The sequence below is a fragment of the Pleurodeles waltl genome, chromosome 4_2 (assembly GCF_031143425.1).
Source record: "Pleurodeles waltl isolate 20211129_DDA chromosome 4_2, aPleWal1.hap1.20221129, whole genome shotgun sequence".
Taxonomy (NCBI): Eukaryota; Metazoa; Chordata; class Amphibia; order Caudata; family Salamandridae; genus Pleurodeles; species Pleurodeles waltl.
Window position 1 is genome coordinate 827,942,377 of NC_090443.1, and position 19,258 is coordinate 827,961,634.

Below are 19,258 nucleotides of genomic sequence, written 5' to 3' on the forward strand. Positions count from 1 at the left end.
GTTCATTACAGTTAGCAGCATCATCCTGGCTCTGACATTCACTCATTGTCCGTAAAAATAAACTGAGCAGTAGTGAATGCTCACAATTCAATGTATATTGGGGGAGGGGTCGACACAAACTCTTGTGGCCGTGCAGGAGGTAGAAAGCTGAACTAGAAACTACTGTTTCAAAAGTCCTCTTTTTTGTGAGCTATATATATAAATAACCCCCTCAGGAATTACCTGTGATATCCTAATTGCAGACCTGGCAAACGGGCGTGAGGGGAACCGTTGCGAGTATACAGGAGCCGACTCCAATCCTACTGAGTCTGGTGGCGTGAGCTGGCTGGCAGATTCAAATCTGGCATTTATCCTGCAGTGCGAAGAGCGCGTGTGCGGGCTGCGAGCTAGAAAGAGGACTGAGGTCCTCGCGTCAGGCGCTCGCTTCCCTTGTGGAGAGGTTCTAAGGGGCTCAACACCGCCCGATTATTACGCCGGTGGCGATGGTCTCACACAGTTCAATCAACACAAAGGAAACGACAAGAGGAAAATTAAAGTACTTATCTCTTTCGAAGCAGCAAAGAAAGAGGAAGAGTTATGGAGGTTCTCAGAGATGTGTAACAGTATGGACTATGACTGGTAATGATGCTATGACGTCATGTTTATGGGTATTGTAGTTTTTCAAAAAAAGTACATTTTATTGGCTGCTGTGGTTTGTGAAATAATAAACAGCAAAGAAGAAGAAGCATAATCCGAAGACTCCGGCCCTGACATAGAATTAGGCCCATATTTAAGAAAAAGTGAGGCATCAGCTAGGATGCGTCACTTTTCTTGTGCCCACCCCTACCGGCACCTAACGACACCATGGTTGCGTCATATTTATGATATGCCTCACCATGGAAGTCGTTAGCACAATAGTGTTGATGCTAGTGCAGCAAAGTGCAAGGAGGCCCATAGGTTACTATGCGAGCATCATTTTAATGCCTGCTCTTAGCAGGCATTATAAATGACGCCAAAAATGGCGCAGTGAAATCTGTTAAATTTCACTGCACCATTTTTGCAGGCCTCCTAGTGATGGAACGCCCCCGGGCATACATTATCCCTGGCGCAGACATAATGTGGTGCAAGGGTTTACAAAGTGGCACAATGCATGCATTCCACCACTTTGTAAATATGCTCCTGCAGGAAAGCCACTTTAGTGCTGTCTTAGAATCAAAAACATTATGCCGTAGCAGCGGTAAGGTAGCGCTAGGGGCTTTGAAATATTCTTTAGTTTTTTGCTGTTTTATATAACGCAGACTTGACCTAAAGGTATTGGAGTGCTTTACATGAACATCAGTTGTATTACACAAAGACACATTCATTTAGGAACATAAAGATAGCAAATAATTTAAAAGTGCTTTGTTGCTATTTGAGAACTCAAAAAAATATGTCTAATTTTAGTTGTTTAGGGCACTAACCATAAGTTCTATGGAAATAAGACCCTCTAATTTTCACCATTTCTAAAGGAAAAGCTTTAGGTACTACAGTTTTGATTACACCAAGATGGTATCAGGTGTGGCACATTTTTGTAATAAATATAGAATGTTAGCAATCTGTTAATTAGAATACTGTGGGGAGGCAGAGGTCAGAGGCACAGCCTCTGATAATTGAGGTCAGGGAGGCGGGTGCAGAGGCAACAAGTTGACCATGCTGGGCAGGCAGGAGGGGCAAGGGCAGTACAATGAACCATGGAGGGCAGGGAAGAGGGGGTGTAGGGGCAACAAACCAACCATGCAGCACAGGCGATAGAAGCTTTGGCAATATAGCTATTGAGGGCAGAAGAAAGAGGCAGTGGCAGCACAACCATAAATGCCACCGGACCCAATTCCGGCAGGAGACTCCTGATGTTTTTAAGCCCAAAAGGGGTTTATTTTAGCTGCCTAAAATCTTCTTTTTAAATGTAAGTCAATGGGGAAAATAAATTCCACAGGTTTCTTTTTTCAAAATTGCCTTCTTACAAAGTTCTCATTGATGGCAAGTTTGGTACATTAGATTACAGAGGGCAGAAGCAATGGGGTAGGGACATGGACTTAAATAACACAGGGAAGGAGGGGGAGGGGTAAGGGCACCAAACTGATCTTACAGGGCTAGCGTTGGGTGGTGCAGCAACACAATACACCAGCACAATACACCATACATGGCAAGCAGGCAGGCAGTGCAGCACAATGTTCCTTGGAAAGCAACAGAGAGGGGATAGGGCCATGCGCATGGACAACAGAGAATAGAGGGAAAAAAGGCAAGGGCAGCAAGCTGACCATACCGGACAGACACGAGGGACAATTGCAGCATAACGGAATATGAAGGGCAGTGGCATTGTTTTTCCAGACATGGGTCCTGTGCTCACTGTGCCACTGGATTCAAGCTAGCCTGGCTGATGAAGGGTGATACCCTGAAACCAGTACCAGGATGCTTGGTTCCGGTCCAGGGAGGACATGACCTGGCAGTTTGGGCTGGACTATTCCCATGAGGAACAGGGACAAGATTGATTTGCATATGGCTGGGTCCAAACTGGGGTGGCATGGTGAGCAAAAGAACAATGGATTAAACCCAGATCTATGACTAGGGGTGAGTGTTTGCATTGGTCAGCGCTCCGTCCTTTTTCCTTTTCTGTTGCTAAAGTTGCCCTAAGTGGGAAGGGTATGCCCAGACATGGGTCCCATGCTCACTGTGCCACTGGATTCAAGCTAGCCTGCTGATGCAGGGTGATACTCTGAAACTGGTCCCAGGATGCTTATTTCCGGGCCAGGGATGACCTGGCCTGGCAGTTCAGGCTGGACTGTTCCCATGAGGAGCAGGGTCAACACTGATTTGCATATGGCTGGGTCAATTCTGAGGTGGCATGGTGAGCAAAAGAAAGATGGATTAAACCCAGATGTGTGACTGGGGCTGAGTGTTTGCATTGTTCAGCACTCTGTCCATCATTCTTTTGTGTTGCTAGTATGCTATTTATTACCATTATTGAGGGAAAAGAGGGACATCCTGCTCCTGACAAGGTTCCACCTCTTGTGACTCATGAACCCTCCCTCAAATAATTATTGGTGATAAATAGGATATTATCAAAAGCACATCTGCTATTAATGTAGGGGCCCGATTAATAGAAGTAAAGTTAGATCTGTTTTGTGCCATTATCTGTGCTTGTTTAGCCTTTTTCCTTTTTTGTGGCTTTGCGCCCCTTCCGCCTTTTTTCAGCTCTTCTAAGCCGTTCTTTTCCTGCCGCTGTTTCCCTGCGGCCCCACTGCCATACCCCCATTCGCCCACCGCTCCCGCTTCCAAGCTGCTCCTGCCTCCCACCTCCCCTTCTTAATGGCGGCCACTGCACAGTGCTCAGTGTCATCAGTCTCTGCAACTGTTGAATAAAATGAGGAATAGTTATGTATAATTGTGCCTGGTCTTGTAATGGGTGCTTCTTTTTTCTCCAATTCTTCCAGTTTTGTCAGAGAAACTGCCTGATGCACATTTATACTTACCACAACTGAAGAACAGACTGTGAGTGAAGATTCTTGATTTGTTCATGATAAGTAGAGATGCTTGGAGTACTTCATTGCTGTCACTGTGAGGTGACAACAAAAGAAAATAACTGAGTCTGCTTGCAGAGCAGTGGTGTAGGCCCTGTGGTGCCTTTGAACTGACAGGGGTAGCACAGAAATGTAGGGGGGGTATCATTCCAACTCAGACATACAACAGATAGGCCCTAGCACTGGGGTGTGCTTTCAACTGAGAGGGGTTTGCATAACAGAGCGACTGAAGGCCTGGGGTGTCCTTCAAACTGAAACAGATGGTGTAGGGAAATTATAGTAGTGTGTTACATTAATGATTTGATGTTATGTATTTGCTTATTAATTGTAGGCCTTAAATTAGCAATGTTTGAGCCTAGTTTACACAGCCTCATGTTAAACTGCAAAGTCTGAATAAAATTGTGGGAATGTATGTCCAGAAGATTTCAATACATTTATTGCTCACACTGTGTTGACCAAACGTTTAGCAGATGTTTTAAACTTTCTTATGAGAACTGCTTGCTAGAATGTCCTGTATTAGTATTTGTTACAATGTTAACTTGATGCATGAGACAGTGATGTTCCCAGGAACCAACAATGGATGCACTGACTGGAGTACAGAGTGTTACAAAATTGTTCCCGGACGAGCCTGATGATGGGAACAGGAGAAGAGGAGCCAATCATCAATGTGTGTAAGACAGTTTAGTTATATCTTTGATTTGAGGTTTAATTCCAATTGGATTGACTGTAAATGTACAATTTTCTGACCAATTGTAATGAGGGAAATTCTTTAGGAGATTTTAACTTAGCCCGACTGCACTGAGAAGTGACGCTTTTTTGGTTTCCTTTGTAGAGGTTGTGTTTGGGAGCTGAGCAGTTCCTGATTACTTTATTCTTAACTTTAACTTTGACGCTTGATGGCTAAATGATTTTATACTGCCCTTATCGATTGCTTCTTACATGGTTCAGATTGCGTAGCGATCCCTGTGTCTGAACCATTCCCTTTCATTGTCCTTTGATGAAGAAGACCAGATGGATGTCTGACTGACGAAGAGAATCACAGCTTGCTGATCCATGAGGAGAGGTATAACAAAATGCTATTGTCTTGATTGTAGATTTGTTATTTGTTTCTATGTACCAACCGCTATTCTTTGAGAGCCCTAGTTAGATGTTTTCCAAATTAACTTTTGACTAAAACTGTTTTACATGAAGCCCAAACATGCTATTCTAATCTGAAGGTAGAGAGGGAGACACAGAAAACGTAACATCAGCATTTGTTATACCTCTCCTCATGGATCAGCAACCTGCAATTATCTTTGTCAGTTGGACATAAGTTCGATCAGCATTAGCAACAGGAAAGTGAAAGGGAAATCATTCAGAAACAGGGACTCTAAGCTCTCCAAACCATTAAAAAACAATGTCTACAGAATCAGCATCAGACGTTTTAAGCAATAAAGTTAAAGATCAAGATTCTCTAAGTAAGAGAATCAAAGGCGTGTAACCTCATCGGTGGAGAAGGAAATCAAGAGAATGGGCCCACACCTCTCGGTGCGGTCAGGTTAAATTAAAATTGTCTAAAACACTTCACACGTTGTCACTGGTCAAAGAAATATATGTTAGCCATTAGTCCAATAAAATTAGAAATGCAAATCTAAGATAAAACGAAACAGTCTTTTGCACGTTGATGATTGGCTCCTCTTCTCCTGCTTACATCGTCAGACTTATCAGGAAACATTTTAGTATCCATCCGTACTTCAGTCAGTGAATCCATTGTTAGCTCCTGGGAACATCGCTTTCTCACACTTCAAGTTAACATTTTTAACATTTTGAGAACAACAGGTTTCTACAAGCATTTCCTTGTGAGAAGGTTAAAACATGCTACTGCTACGATTTGGTCAACCTTCAGTTAGAACAATACATCTTTATTTTTCTAAACATAAATTCATACCTTTATTCAGACATTGCATTTTAGTATGAGGCTGTGGAATACTTAGGCCCAGACCTCGCTAATTTAAGGCCTATGATTAATTAAGCAAGTGCATAGCATTAATCATTAATATGGCACATTACTGCCAAATGGGCATTCGTATACATTCTGAATGAACGTTAATAACCCTTTAGTAAAACTTTACATATTAGATGACGGACACTCAAAAGGGCACTTTTTCAAGTTGTACGTTATTTTTCTATGTTAATTCAAATTCTAGGCAGATTCATAATTTAAGATACATGAAATATTTATTAGTAAAATTCAGCTTTCACAATCCCTCCTCTGATTACGAAATATGTCATTGCACTTACATTTTCCGCACAAATTTTCCTTGCTAAAATTGGTCCTCTTTAAGAAGTTTATTTCTTCTTTCCCTCTTCGAATTTCTCCAAAACAGTTGTTCCATTCTAATTTCTTCCCTTCTCTGATCCTTTTTCAATCGTTTCATTTTAATTATGTGATATAATTTCCGTATCGCCCATGCTTCAATCATGCAAGTTCTAACAATCAGTATCCCCTGTATAATTTTCACTATTATTTCCTTCCCCGGGTTGCCAACTATCCACAGAAGCAAATCCTTTGCCAACATTTTCCCACACCCCTGGTTCTGTTAGTTCTTTTAGATCAGCTCTATCTTTAGTCACATTGTTAATAAGGCCTCTAATTTCTTTACTATTGTTAGGAATATATGAACAATAATGTTGCAAATTCAGCATTTCACAAACTCTGCCCTCCTTTGCTAAAAGGATGTCTAATGCAAGGCAGTTCTGAAGAGTCATGGATCTTACCGAAACCATCTCTATATCCATTAGGATCATGGCTCCTGAAAAATTTGTCAGCATGTTATCCACAATAGTAGACAACTTTTGAATTATCAAAGAATTCAAAATAACTCCCACTGAAGGAACTATAGCTCCAAATATGTCTCAGGCGATGCCAAAATAAGATTCTCGCTTTTGGCTAATATGATGCAATTCAGTTACTTCAGGCATTTTGCTCAAGTCCTCAAGTTGGTAAATCTTTGGGAAAACTAGTCCCAAATAATATGTGCCATACTATCCTCTAGGAAGATGGTAATATGCATTTGGTCCACAGATATATTAAGCACCTGGAGTCGCTGGATCCTGTCCACTTAACATGAATGTTCATTTACTCTGAAACAAAAACACATTCCTGCATTCACTCGTTCCCACAAACATGTCAATTCTAGATTTAGGTCTATATACACAAAGATTCCCTACGTTTTGTGCATCTAAAGCTAATTTCCCTTGTGTTTTTATGTCACTTAATGCATGATCATTTCCTGGTGTCCTTTTCTCTAACCCTTTTTCTATTTTCGCCTTTAGCACTCTTCTTCTGTCCTCTGTGTGATCTATGAAACTCTTTTCTACTGGTGTTAGCAAGCAAGTAAGGTTTTTGGGATGTGCAAAAACCGTTCCAAAGGTTAACGTAGGTTCAAAGAAACCTTTGAATAATTATATGTCATTAGCTACTCTACTCCAGTATCTAATTATGAGGACAAACGAAAACACAACATCGTAACTGGAATATAAATATTGGATATACTCCTGGTTAAAAAATCTTGTTAATAACACACTACAACTTATCCCATAAGTAAGGGGCAAGCTATGATAAGTAATTCCTTCTTCAACTGATGAAGGAATCTGCATGCAAGCATAAAAATGTCTTGCATCCATTGTATCAACATGCTCACACAATAAGCAATAGAAAATGTTTGAAGAAAGCTCTCCTTGGGTGCTTTCTACGTGTAAATATTTCTCATCTATCCTAAACCTATCGACTTCTGTGAGTGCAGTAGTCGTTCCTATAGTTGAGGTAGGTTGGCCACACTCTTATCAAAGAGAGTCATGCTCACAATCAACACCAGACACAATATCATGCCCACAATCACCAAACCAATACCCATATATTTACAGCACCTATTCTTTCTATCCAGTTGGCTAGTGTTACTCATGTTCCGTAAAGAATCAGAAAGTAGAAGTGAAAATTTTTTAGAGCTATGCAGCAAAAATAAAAAAAAAGGGGGTCATTACGACTCCGGCGGTCTTTTTGCAAGACCGCTGAGGGACCGCCGTGCGGAAGACCGCCTGTGCAGGCGGTTTACCGCTCGGCGTATTATGACTGTTGGCTGCTCTCCGTTGTTATTCCGACGGAGAGCCGCCAACAGCCATACTTGAGGGCGGCGGGGAAGTGGAGGTTGCTCCACCTCCACCGCCACGCCAAGAGAACACCGCCCAGCGGATCACGTCCTGTGATTCGCCGTGTCGGTGTTCTGTTGGCGGTGTGGTGTCGGCGGAGCTGCCCCCATGGCTCCCGTCCCCTCCCGGAGGATCGACGGACCAGGTAAGTCGATTGTCCGTTAGGGGAGGGGGGGGGTGGTTGTTGTGTGCGTGCATGGGGGTGTGCGTGTGTGTATGTAGAGGGGGTGTGTGAGTGCGTGTATGCTTGCGGGGGTTTTGTGTGTATGGGAATGAGTGCGTGTATGGCTGTGGGTATGTGTGTATGGATGTGTGCGTGTATGTTATGTCGGGGTGTGTGCATGTGTGTGTTGGTGGTGCCTGCATGCGTTTCGGGTGTGTGTGAGTAATGTTATGTTGGGGGTCGGGTGGGGAGGGGGGCCCTGCCGCCTTTGGGGGGTGGCAGGGGTGGTGGGGGGTGTAGGGGAGGGAGTTGGGGTGGGGGAGACCCCTATCAGTGCCAGGGAAGGAATTCCCTGGCACTGATAGTGCTTACCGCCATGGATTTCATGGCGGTTGAAACCGCTGGAAATCCACAGCAGTAAGCCGGGTCCAAATGCCGCCGCCGGTATACTGACGGCCGCCAGGCTCCAGCCCGGCGGGTGGGACGGAGAACCGGCGGATGACCATGGCGGTGACCGCCATGGTCATAATTCACCAAGGTAAGACCGCCAGCCTGTTGGCGGTCTTACCGCTGGTTCTCCGCCATCCGCCAGGGTTGTAATGACCCCCCAAATCTTCAGCTCTTCAGTGATTATATACAGCTTTCAGTCTTTCTTCCAGGACCCTTGTCAAAAATAGGTAGTTTTGTCAAAATCGGTTTAGCAGGTTATCAAAAGTCTTTTACGGTTACTTTCAATAGTCTCTTTTCTTTCTTAGTTTACAGGTTTACAACAGTTCAGTTCATCAGTTTCCTTCACATGCCAAAATATTGACCTGGAATAGCTTGATCAAAACAAGAGGACAAAAATTATTTCTGCCACGCACTCGTTGTTACATGCGCCCATTCAGGACCTGAATACCTCCGATTTGCAATTCTCAACCTTCGATCTCCACTTAATTCATCACTCAAATCTTCCTTTTTTGTAGTGTCAATTTCCTCCTCAATTGTTGTCACTGTAATTGCTTTCTTCTCCTTTGTTTGCAATTTCGGCCACTAATCTCCTTTCAGTGGCCCTTTTGTCACTGCTCTTTTCAGTGCTAGACTTGTACCTTCTCCTTGATCTGCAATGTTTTCTCTTGAGTTACCCGCCACCGGTGGTCTCAGACCATTTTGATTTTGATCCGCCTCAACTCCTTTTCCCTCGGGGTCTATTGTTTGTTCAGTTTGTCTTTTAAAACCGTCTGCATCTGGGAGAGACCTCCTCTGACTAGATTCTTCTGCTAACTCAGTTGAGGTTCGCTCATTGTCACTCTCCTGTATCTCTTCCACTTTGTCTTTCACAGGAGTGTTTGTATTGGATACGGTCTGCTCAGATTCAGTCTCTAATTCACCTTCTCCTCTCTCCAATCCTAGAGTTGGTCTAGACGTTGTTGGTACTCTCAACAACTCTTTTTCTTTGTCCAACGGATATGGTACTCTCCGAGTATGGCTGGCACTTCAGAGCTCTAGTAGTAATTAAAACTATTTGGCAGGGACCCTTCCACGAGGCTCCAAGCACGACTTCCTCACATGCTTTCTGATCACAACCCAGTCTCCTGCTCTCAGGTTGCAGCCTTGGTCTTGAGACAGTTGAAGTGTGGTGGCTTCCACCTGATGAGAGAAAGAGCGAACCACATCAGCTGTGTCTTTGCTGTAGTACAACACCATATCATCTGTTATGTTCACAAGAGCATTGGCAGCGGCAGCTGGCAACCTCATTGCTCTGCCCAGGAGGATTTCATGCAGCGACAATCCTGTCTTCTTGTCGGGGATGATTCTCATTCACATTAGAACTAACGGTGGTGCGTCAGGCTATTTCAGATTCGTGGACGCACACATTTTCTCCATTCTTGATTTCAAGATACCATTTATTTGTTCCACAAGTCCTGAGGCTTCAGAGCGGTAACTACAGCGCAGTTTCTGCTCAATGTTTAAAGCTGAACATAGCAATTTAATTACTTCATTGTTGAAGTGACTTCCTCTATCTGATTCTAAAGAGACTGGAAACCCAAAACGTGGTATCAGTTCCCTAAGCAGTAACTTTGCTGCTGTGAGGCTGTCATTTCTTTGTGTGGGGTAAGCTTCAATCCAATGACTAAAAATGGAAACAATCACCAACACATAGCTCAATCTTCCACACACAGGCATTTCAATGGAATCCATCTGCATTCTGCCAAATGTATCTCCTGCTTTTCCTATGTGGCTCATAATGACCAATGTTCCCTTTCCCACGTTCATCTGCTGGCACGTAATGCACCTATGGCAAACTGCTTCGGCAACCTATATAAACTTTGGATTGAACCAGAACTGTTTGAAAGTGCGAACCATCGCATCTCTTCCAACATGTGCTTTACCATGATAATATCTAGCTATTTGTGTCAACAAACTGTTCGGTAGGACCACCCGTCCCTCTTCTGAAACCCACACATCGTCCTCCCTCTGGACACATTTAAATTTAAACCATTCCCTTTTTTCATCTTTAGGGACATTGTCCTGTAACGGTTTCAATTCTTCATTGGTATCTACAACATGAAAAGCACAGTTAGGGCACATTTCACCTTCATCAGGTAACAGTTACCATTTATCTTTGAATGATATGCAGTTCAATGCGCAAAACCTTGCGACTTGAACTAGATATCCATTTCCTATTGATACAAAATCTTGAGATTTCAGGTGTGCACTGCATATCACCAGAGCAATCTTTTCAGGCAACTGAACAGCTTGTAACAATTCATGAATTCTTTCACCATTTCTCACTGGTGAACCAGAAGAGGTCAGGAAACCAGAAGAGGTCTCTGTGACCACAATTGGCCAAAGTCATGGACTATTCCAAATTCATATTGACTATCTGTATAGATGGTAACTTTAAGCTGCGTGGAAACATAGCATACTCTAGTAAGAGCTATCAACTCTGCCACTTGTGCCAAATACACTCCTTGAAGCCAGGATGCTTTAAGTAGACCTGAAATTGTGCACACAGCATATCCTGCACTTAATGTTCCTGTATTATCTCTTAGGCAAGAGCCATTGACAAAGACAATTTGATCATTTTCTTCTAAGCGAGTATCTCAAATATCGCGCCTTGGTTTTGTGTACAATTCAGTTACTTCTACGTTGTCATGTTCAACTTCTTCCAATTTGTCAATTTCAACATTCTCTTTTGGAAGCAAGGTTAAGCACTGTACACCTTTTGATTGATACATTTGGGGACTCCAGGATGACTGTCTCATACGTGGTTAACCTGCCGCTTGTACGGTGTTGTGTTTTGGATCTAGTGAGTAAGACTTCAATGGAGTGAGGGACCATGATTGTTAAAGGATGTCTCATCACAATGCTCTCACTCTGAGTGAGACTCTGTTCATATGCTGCACCTGACCTCAGACAGACTGGTAAAGCTGCTGCAACTGTGTGCGAAGTAGCTGAAAAATATGCTACTGGGCAGTTTACACCACATTGGACTTGAGTCAAGGCAAACAAAGTACATGCATCACGCTCATGACAGAACAACACAAAGGGTTTTGTGTAATCAGGCATACCCAAAGCTGGGGCTTGGCACAGATTCTCTCTCAACTCCATGAAGGCTTTCATACAGGCTTGGTCTAACACTAGGGGATCAGTAATCTCTTTGTGAGTTAGCTTCTGCAATGGTTTTAAAATGACTGAAACATTTGGAATCCATTGGCGGCAGTAACTCACCATTCCTAAGAACATCCTAACATCTCTCTGAGTGGCTGGGGGATTCATCTGCAATATTGCTGCAACTCTCTCTCTGGATATTTTCCAGATCCCTTTCTCAATTAGGTGTCCTAAGTATTTCACTTTGTTTTGGCAGTGCTGCAGCTTAGCTGGGGACACTTTATGTCGCTCTTTCCTAAATGATTCAGCAAGGCAATAGTATTGTATTTGCATGCTTCTTTTGTTTTGGATGCAATTAACAAATCTTCAATGTACTGTATCAGCATCGATTGTTAAGGCATTTCCAGTGGCTCCAAATTCTTTTTCAAGATCTAGTTGAAAATTGAGGAATTCTGCACCAACAGTAGACTCGAATTAAGAATTTGAAACAGAAGAGAAATTGATTATCTTCGTGAAGAGGTCCAGAAAAAAATGCTTGTGATAGGTCCACTACAGTGACCCATTCAGCATCGCACGGGATCTGAAACATAATCAGTGTTCAAAGTCATTACTTTTCTCAGATCTTGAACAATTCAAATTTTCCCACATGATTTGCACCATCCCATTATTAGTGAATTACACGGGTTGCTCAACACTTCCTTCAAAACGCCTTGGTCTACAAATTATGCAATTATGGGTGCCAGTCCTTCAATCGCCTCTTGTGTCATGTGGTACTGAGGAATCTGGGGAAAAATTGTGTTTGGCTTGACTGTAACTTTAACTGGCTCAATACCTTTTATTAGCCCAATATCTTTTCCTGTAAGTTCCCACACTTTCATCTTGACTGTCCCCTTCAAATCAGAAGGAAGAAATCTCACAGTGAAAACTGGAAAGAAGCTAATCAAAGGGCATTCCTCATTCACTGTGTCACAATCTCTTTCTAAGGTCGGATCATCTTCATCATTACTGTGTGTTTGAATTTCAATTCCATTGTTTGTGCAAGTGATTGAACATCTTGTTTTGCACAACAAATCCCTTCCCAGTAGGGATACTGGGCTTGAGTCACAAATTTCGAATTTGTGTAGCCCTTTAAAGTTGCCAGTTTTAACCAGGACTAGTTCTGTAATTGGGCTAGTCAAATATTGGTTGGCAACTCCTACAATCTGGACTGTTTTCCCTGAAAGAGGCAGGTTTGGAACTTCTGCAGTTCTTACCATGCAGCGTGTTGCTCCTGTGTCAACCAAAAATAAGACTTTGAGACCCATTATCTTTCCTTTGACATACGGACCTTTCTGATCTACCTCTAGTGATGTGGCCAACATGCATTCTTCCTCATCCGAACTATCACACACCCAATCATTGTTTATTCTATTCTCACTGTGTAGGGGAAATTGGTGTACTGTGTTATTATTCTGGTTAAACCTCTGTCCTGTGACCGTCTGAGGAAGCATCACCTGCTGCTGCTCCATTTGGGCCTGAAATATTTGAATTTGCTGTCTAGGTACCATTGGAACTCGAGGTTGCATCTGTTGGTTTCTGTAGTTGTGGCAGCTGCACCTGCTACATGGGCTGGAAACCTTGTATCTGATTCACATTATTTTGAAATTTTGGATTATGACCTCTCACTCTTGGCTCTCTCTTATTTTGGAAAGAATTGATATCACTCATTTACTGAACAGTACCTCCCTGACTTACCATCTGGCACTCCCATTTCCAATGCCCAAGGCCTCCGCAAGCGTGACACAGCAGCACTATCTTCATTCCTTGCACCTCACCCTGCACTACTACCGTGTTCAATTCAGGACCACAATTCCCAATCCTCCGCAACATCTACCTCTGGCTTGATTTTGAAACAACACATTTCCCTGTTGTTGCGGAAAACTTCGCTGAATTGCTGTTTGGGCTGCTTTAATCTGCATCACCATTGCCTTCTCTTTCAACTTTCTCTGCTTCAACTCAATTTCAACACTACAGTACTTTGTATATTGCAATACCTCATCAATTGGCTTTCCTTGCCAGAAAATCAAATGGCTCTTAATCATCTGACTAATTTCAGGTCTTAGTCCTTCAACAAATATGAACACAAAATGAATCATGTCTTTCGGCTCAATTGTTTCTGTACCACTGTAATGTTTGAACACCTATAACAGTCTCTCATAGTATGCATGTATGGACTCTTTTGCCTCCTGGGCCGACCCATCTATTCTCTGCCAGCCAATATTCTTGGGCAACATTCTTGTTTATAAAAATCTGATCACCATATAGTAATACTTTATTACATAAGGAGATGGTGCACCAGTTGCTGGATCTCTCTCTGGCTCTTTTGTTGGCCAATCTACACTCCTCTTGCATTCCACCCATATATCTGCTGGGACTGCTATCTCTAGCAGGGTGTTTAGGTCTTCCTATAGGCATTTTGCAAGCTTTACAAACCTATCTGTCTGTTGGTACCATTCTACAGGTTTCTCTCTCACTTTGGGGTAGCCATTTGTAAATGACAGGATGTCACTTCTGCTCCAAGGGACTTTGACAAAATTCCCTCTGGGAATTTCTCTCATTGGTAGAATTTTCACTGAGTCCTCAGCCTGCAGCATATTTGCAGGTAGATTTGCAGAATCCCTTTTCCTCTTATCTCTTTTTTCCACCCATCTGCCTTCCAACTTGTGCAATGCTCCACCATGTTTGAATGCTCTGAAGCAATTCTCTAAGGTGCGTTTTCATTCCTGGAACTCTCATGTGGTCAAAGTCTTGTGCATCTAATTCTAACCAGAAATTCATCTTTAGATGTTTAGTTTTCTCAATGTCCATGTCATATTTATCTGCTATATCTGCCAATTTTTGATGTACCATTCCAGCTCTGTTTGTAATTAGTGGGCACAAGCAACACAGCTCATCTTCTTTGTTTGATTAAAGTCTGTTTACCCTAATTGTTCCTTCAATCAGTTCTTTTGCTTCCAACCTAATTCTAGTATAATGTATGCCATTCCCTCCGCTGGAGTCGCTTTGTGAGCTACTCAGCTTTTCCAACCATTCGGTTGAATGTTGGGCTGTCAAGCCTTGTAATGAAATGTTTTTGGGCTTCTCACTTGGCAACTGCTGTAAGGTTAGGTTTGGGGTCACTGGTGTCACTAAGCTTAGGTTAGGACCTATCTATGACCCTACCTCGTTATTTGAAGGGGTCCTGTAAGGACTTAAATCGATTAATGGACCTGCTCCATCAAGTGTCGGTCTCATGGAGGTTATTGTTCTTGCACTCTCTTCAAGCTTTTCTCCCGACATGCTCTGGTTCATGGCTCTCTTTCCATCATTCTTACTGTTTCCCTGTGCAAACAACGGTACTGACATTGCATCTGGACTTGGTCTCACATTTGGGTCTCGTGGGTGCATTATTCCTGTACTCTGACTAATCCGTTCAGACATCTCGTTCTGTGATCCCATTATAGGGGTACACTGAGGGCATTAAATTCGGGGTTGACTCTATTTGAACCAATTTTAGCTTCGGGTAAACTTGTCCTGTCGGCACTATTAGGTTTGTTGCTGTATCTATAATAGGTACAGCTGGATAAATTCTGGGAATGTTCATCTGTGGCATTGTATGTTGGATTGCTGAAGTAGTGGGTCCACTATGGCTACCCTGTATCTGACACTGTGTCGGTCCAACTGGTGTTGGAGCTGTACGGTCTACACTAGTGCTTGAGCTTTTCTCAAGTGCTGCATATGGTGGAGGATGATTTCTCAATAACTGTACAATGAACTCATCATAACCTAAGTCTTCGTTGAGAGTCAAAGACTTTCTAGACTCTGTCGATCTCTGCTCTTTTTCCTCAGAAGGATATGAATCCCTCTTCTTTGTACTTTTTCTAATCTCATCACCGTTCTCTTGGGTAACTGCAGGAAACAACTTAATTCCCTGTAGTCTCTGTTCTGCAAAATTTTTGATCACTATCTCTTCTAGTCTCCACTAGTGTCTTTTCAGCTTTTCTCATCCTTCTCTCAAATTTTAACTGCTGTTGATGTCTAGATACTAGTTCCCAAATTGCTAACGCTTCGAACTGTGGTGGTCTTGGAGGGGTTTTCTCTAAGATCCTTAGATTAAATGTTCCATGGATAGGAAACACTAGGCTCCCATCTTTTTCTGTTGCTCTGCACCACTGTTTTACCCAAAGGCATGGTGCAGTGCCCTGCTCTTCAAAGGCAACATATGGGGGTGGAACTTCTGGTGGTATAATTTCCCCTGTTCTTGCTGGAATATATTTATCTCCCCTTAGGGCACTCTTTAAAGCTTTCAAAAATGTAATCTCTGTAATTTACGCTACTTTCAATCAAATCAGGAAGTGACTTTTAATCCCCAAATCCTTTTCGCCGACCGTCTCAACAAATGACGTCTCACGGTTGTCACCAATCCGTGTGCGACCCTTCTTGCTAACCAACCTATCCCAGCGTGGCTCCAATGACGTCTCACTCACACGTACAGTGGCTGATAAAGTCTTTCGGCTTGCCCTCCTCAACACGGATTTGCACAGAACTAATGAGAAATTAATGCGAGCACTAAACAAAATCAAACCCTAAATTTGTCTGTTTACTACAGGTAGTGTAACACAGTTGCTTCAGAAACCTTACGGGTTTTTCACTGATGGCCTTTCGCTCTAGCAGCTACTCTTTCTTTCTCAGTTTCCCTGATTCGCAAGCAAAATTCGACCCGCAAATTTTACTCTCAACTGATCAGTGGAGATGTCCTGGTGCACATAGGACTCGCCAGATCTCAGTCAAAAACCTTCCACTCAGTTTGACATACACTCTCAAGTTTGTCAACCAAGCCCGATTGACCTACTGAACAAAGTACAACAAAAAGCAAGTGTCTCATACAATTTTTCAATACTCCGGAGTCTTAGACCTCGCAGGGTCTGTATCCCAACAACCATGTGGACACCTTTTGAGCACAAAGTGCCACACACATGTGAGGTTCGACGACTTCCCTACTCTCATACTTTGGAGTACGCAAACTCCTTCAACAACTTCATTTGGAGTACGCAAACTCCCTATCCCCTCACAAACATCACAATTCATCTGCAATTTGCTTAAACTGTGCAAGAGCAAAACCATTACCATTCACACTGTCACTAGAACGCAGAGAACATCCTCAAACAAGCATTGGCAAGCTCCAAAGTTCTGGGAAAGTCATTCTGGGTTCTTAGGGACACATTTTCTCTCCACTTTGTACCATTGAATCTGGAAATCCTAACTTTTACCAATTTCTTCTCTTACCAAATCTGCAAATTATACTCTTATCTTTTACAACCTTAATGGTGATCTTTTAAGGAGACAAACCATGTACTGGACTTAAGGATGTGCTCTTAAATAGACAAACCATCCTACTCTGCTACCATTTCTGTGAGCGCATCTGACCTTATTTGATTTTTTATCTTTAATTTATAAGGGGATGCGTTAGAGGTTTGATAGACCTTTTGACTGCGTTTAAGAAGTTCTCACCCTAAGCCCAGTACATCATGATTATCATCAAACAAACAGTAAAACCTTTTGGAGTAGGTAACTTATCACGCACCATGACCCATTTGGTCATGAATGACCACACGTTTAGTATAAGTTAGAAAATGTATTTCCCTGCATTAGCAATGCTGATATCACGTAAATTAGTCACAAAACCACATTGAATATGTATAAAAACAACACTGATTGATCAAATCTTCTAAAGAATCTCAATTTGACTAAAGCATTCATAACTAATCCCTCTAAACCCAGAGTACAAATCAACAATAAAAGTAACTGCACAGTGTAAATAACATACATTTGAATTTGAGCAACTGAGTAACATCAATAGCAGATTAGTTTGATGGAATAAACCTCACAATCCTCAGATTAGAAATAGCATGTTTGGGCTTCATGTAAAAGGTTTTAGTCAACATGAATTTGGAGAACATCTTACTATGGCTCTGTCAAAAGCAGCAGTTGGTACCTAGAAAACAAAAAGGCAAATTTGCAACAAGAAACATCAGCATTTGTTATATCTCTCCTCACAGATCAGCAAGCTGCAATTATCTTCATCAGTTGGACATAAGTTCGATCAGCAACAGCACAGTGAAAAGGAAATGGTTCAGAATCGGGGACTCTAAGCTCTCCGAACCATTAGAAAGCAATGTCTACGGAATCAGCATTCAGCATCAGAAGTTTTAAGCAACAAAGTAAGAGAATTAAAGGCGAATACACCTCATTGGTGGAGAAGGAAATCGAAAGAATGGGCTCACACCTCTCGGTGCGGTCAGGTTAAGTTAAAATTGTCTAAAACATGGCACCTCTTCTCCTTCGCACATCATCAGACTCATCAGGAAACATTTTAGTCTCCATCAGTACTTCAGTCAGTGCATCCATTGTTAGCTTCTGGGAACATCGGTTTCTCATGCCTCAAGTTAACATTTTTAACAGTTTGAGAACAACAGGTTTCTACAAGCATTTCCTCATGAGAAGGTTAAAACATGTGCTACTGTTATGATTTGGTCAACCTTCAGTTAGAACAATACATCTTTATTTTCTAAATATGAATTCATACCTTTATTCGGACACTGCATTTTAAAATGAGGCTGTGCAATACTTAGGCCCAGACCTTGCTAACTTAAGGCCTTTAATTAATTAAGCAAGTACATAGCATTAATCGTTAATATGGCACATTGCTGCAAAATTAGCATTTGTATACATCCTGAATAAACATTAATAAGCCTTTAGTAAAACATTACATATTAAATGGTGGCCACTCAAGAGGGCACATTTTCGAGTTGCACATTATTTTTCTAAGTTAATTCAAATTCTAGGCAGATTCATAATTCAAGATACATTACATATTTATTAGTAAAATTCAGCTTTCACACCAGCTAGAATAGGAGAAGCTACATCACCAGAAGTTACACCAGCCTATATCATATTTGAAGAACAGGGTGCTGCGCCTTGTCTTTGGTTGAAACAGTGGTGCTAAAAAACAGAGACAGACGGGAGCTTAGCGTTCCCTGCCCATAGAACATTTAATTTGAGGATTTTAGAAAACTTGAGGAGGGTACTGTACGATTTGAAACCTCCTCTGAGACCACCACAGTTTGAAGCATTAGCTATTTGGGAACTAGTAGCCATACAGCAACAGCAAGTGAAGTTTGAGAGGAGAATGAGGAAATCTGAGAAGACTTTAGCTGAGGCAAGATGGGATAGTGATCAGAAATGTTGGAGAACTGAGACTTTAAAGGTACTAAGCTGTTTCCTGCAATTACTCAAGAGAGCGGGAATGAGACTAGAAAAAAGCACTAGGAAGATGGATTCCTATCCTTCTGATGACAGAGAGCAGAGGTCGACAGAGTCTAGAAAGTCTTTGACACTCAATGAAGACTCAGATGATAATGAGTTCATTTTACACGTCCTCCACCATATTCAGCACATGAGAAAGGTTTGACTACCAGTGTAGATCCTACAGCTCCGACACCAGTTGAATCCACCGAGAGCCAGATACAGGTTAGCTATAGTATTCCGAATACTTCTGCGATTCAAAGACCTATGCCGCAGATGGACAACCAAGAATCTACCCAGATGTGCCAACTGTAAATACTGAAACAAACCTAGTAGTGCTGACATAACAGGTCTATCAGAAGCCAACTTTGATCCATATAGAGTCCACTCCCAATCTGATGCCCCTTATGCAAGCACAGACTATCCCGTGATACATCCCCATTACAGGTTCACA

The 19,258-nt window shown here is 42.2% G+C and overlaps 1 long non-coding RNA gene across 1 annotated transcript in view; it reads left to right on the plus strand.

Moving 5' to 3' along the window:
• LOC138294215 (uncharacterized) overlaps nt 1–17,628 on the plus strand; it is a 70,583-nt gene extending 52,955 nt beyond the window's left edge. Inside the window, exons 2-3 of the long non-coding RNA XR_011203276.1 lie at nt 3,450–3,507; nt 17,559–17,628. This is a non-coding gene — a long non-coding RNA (uncharacterized lncRNA). The remainder of the gene's footprint in view (nt 1–3,449; nt 3,508–17,558) is intronic.
• The last annotated feature ends 1,630 nt before the right edge of the window (nt 17,629–19,258 follow it).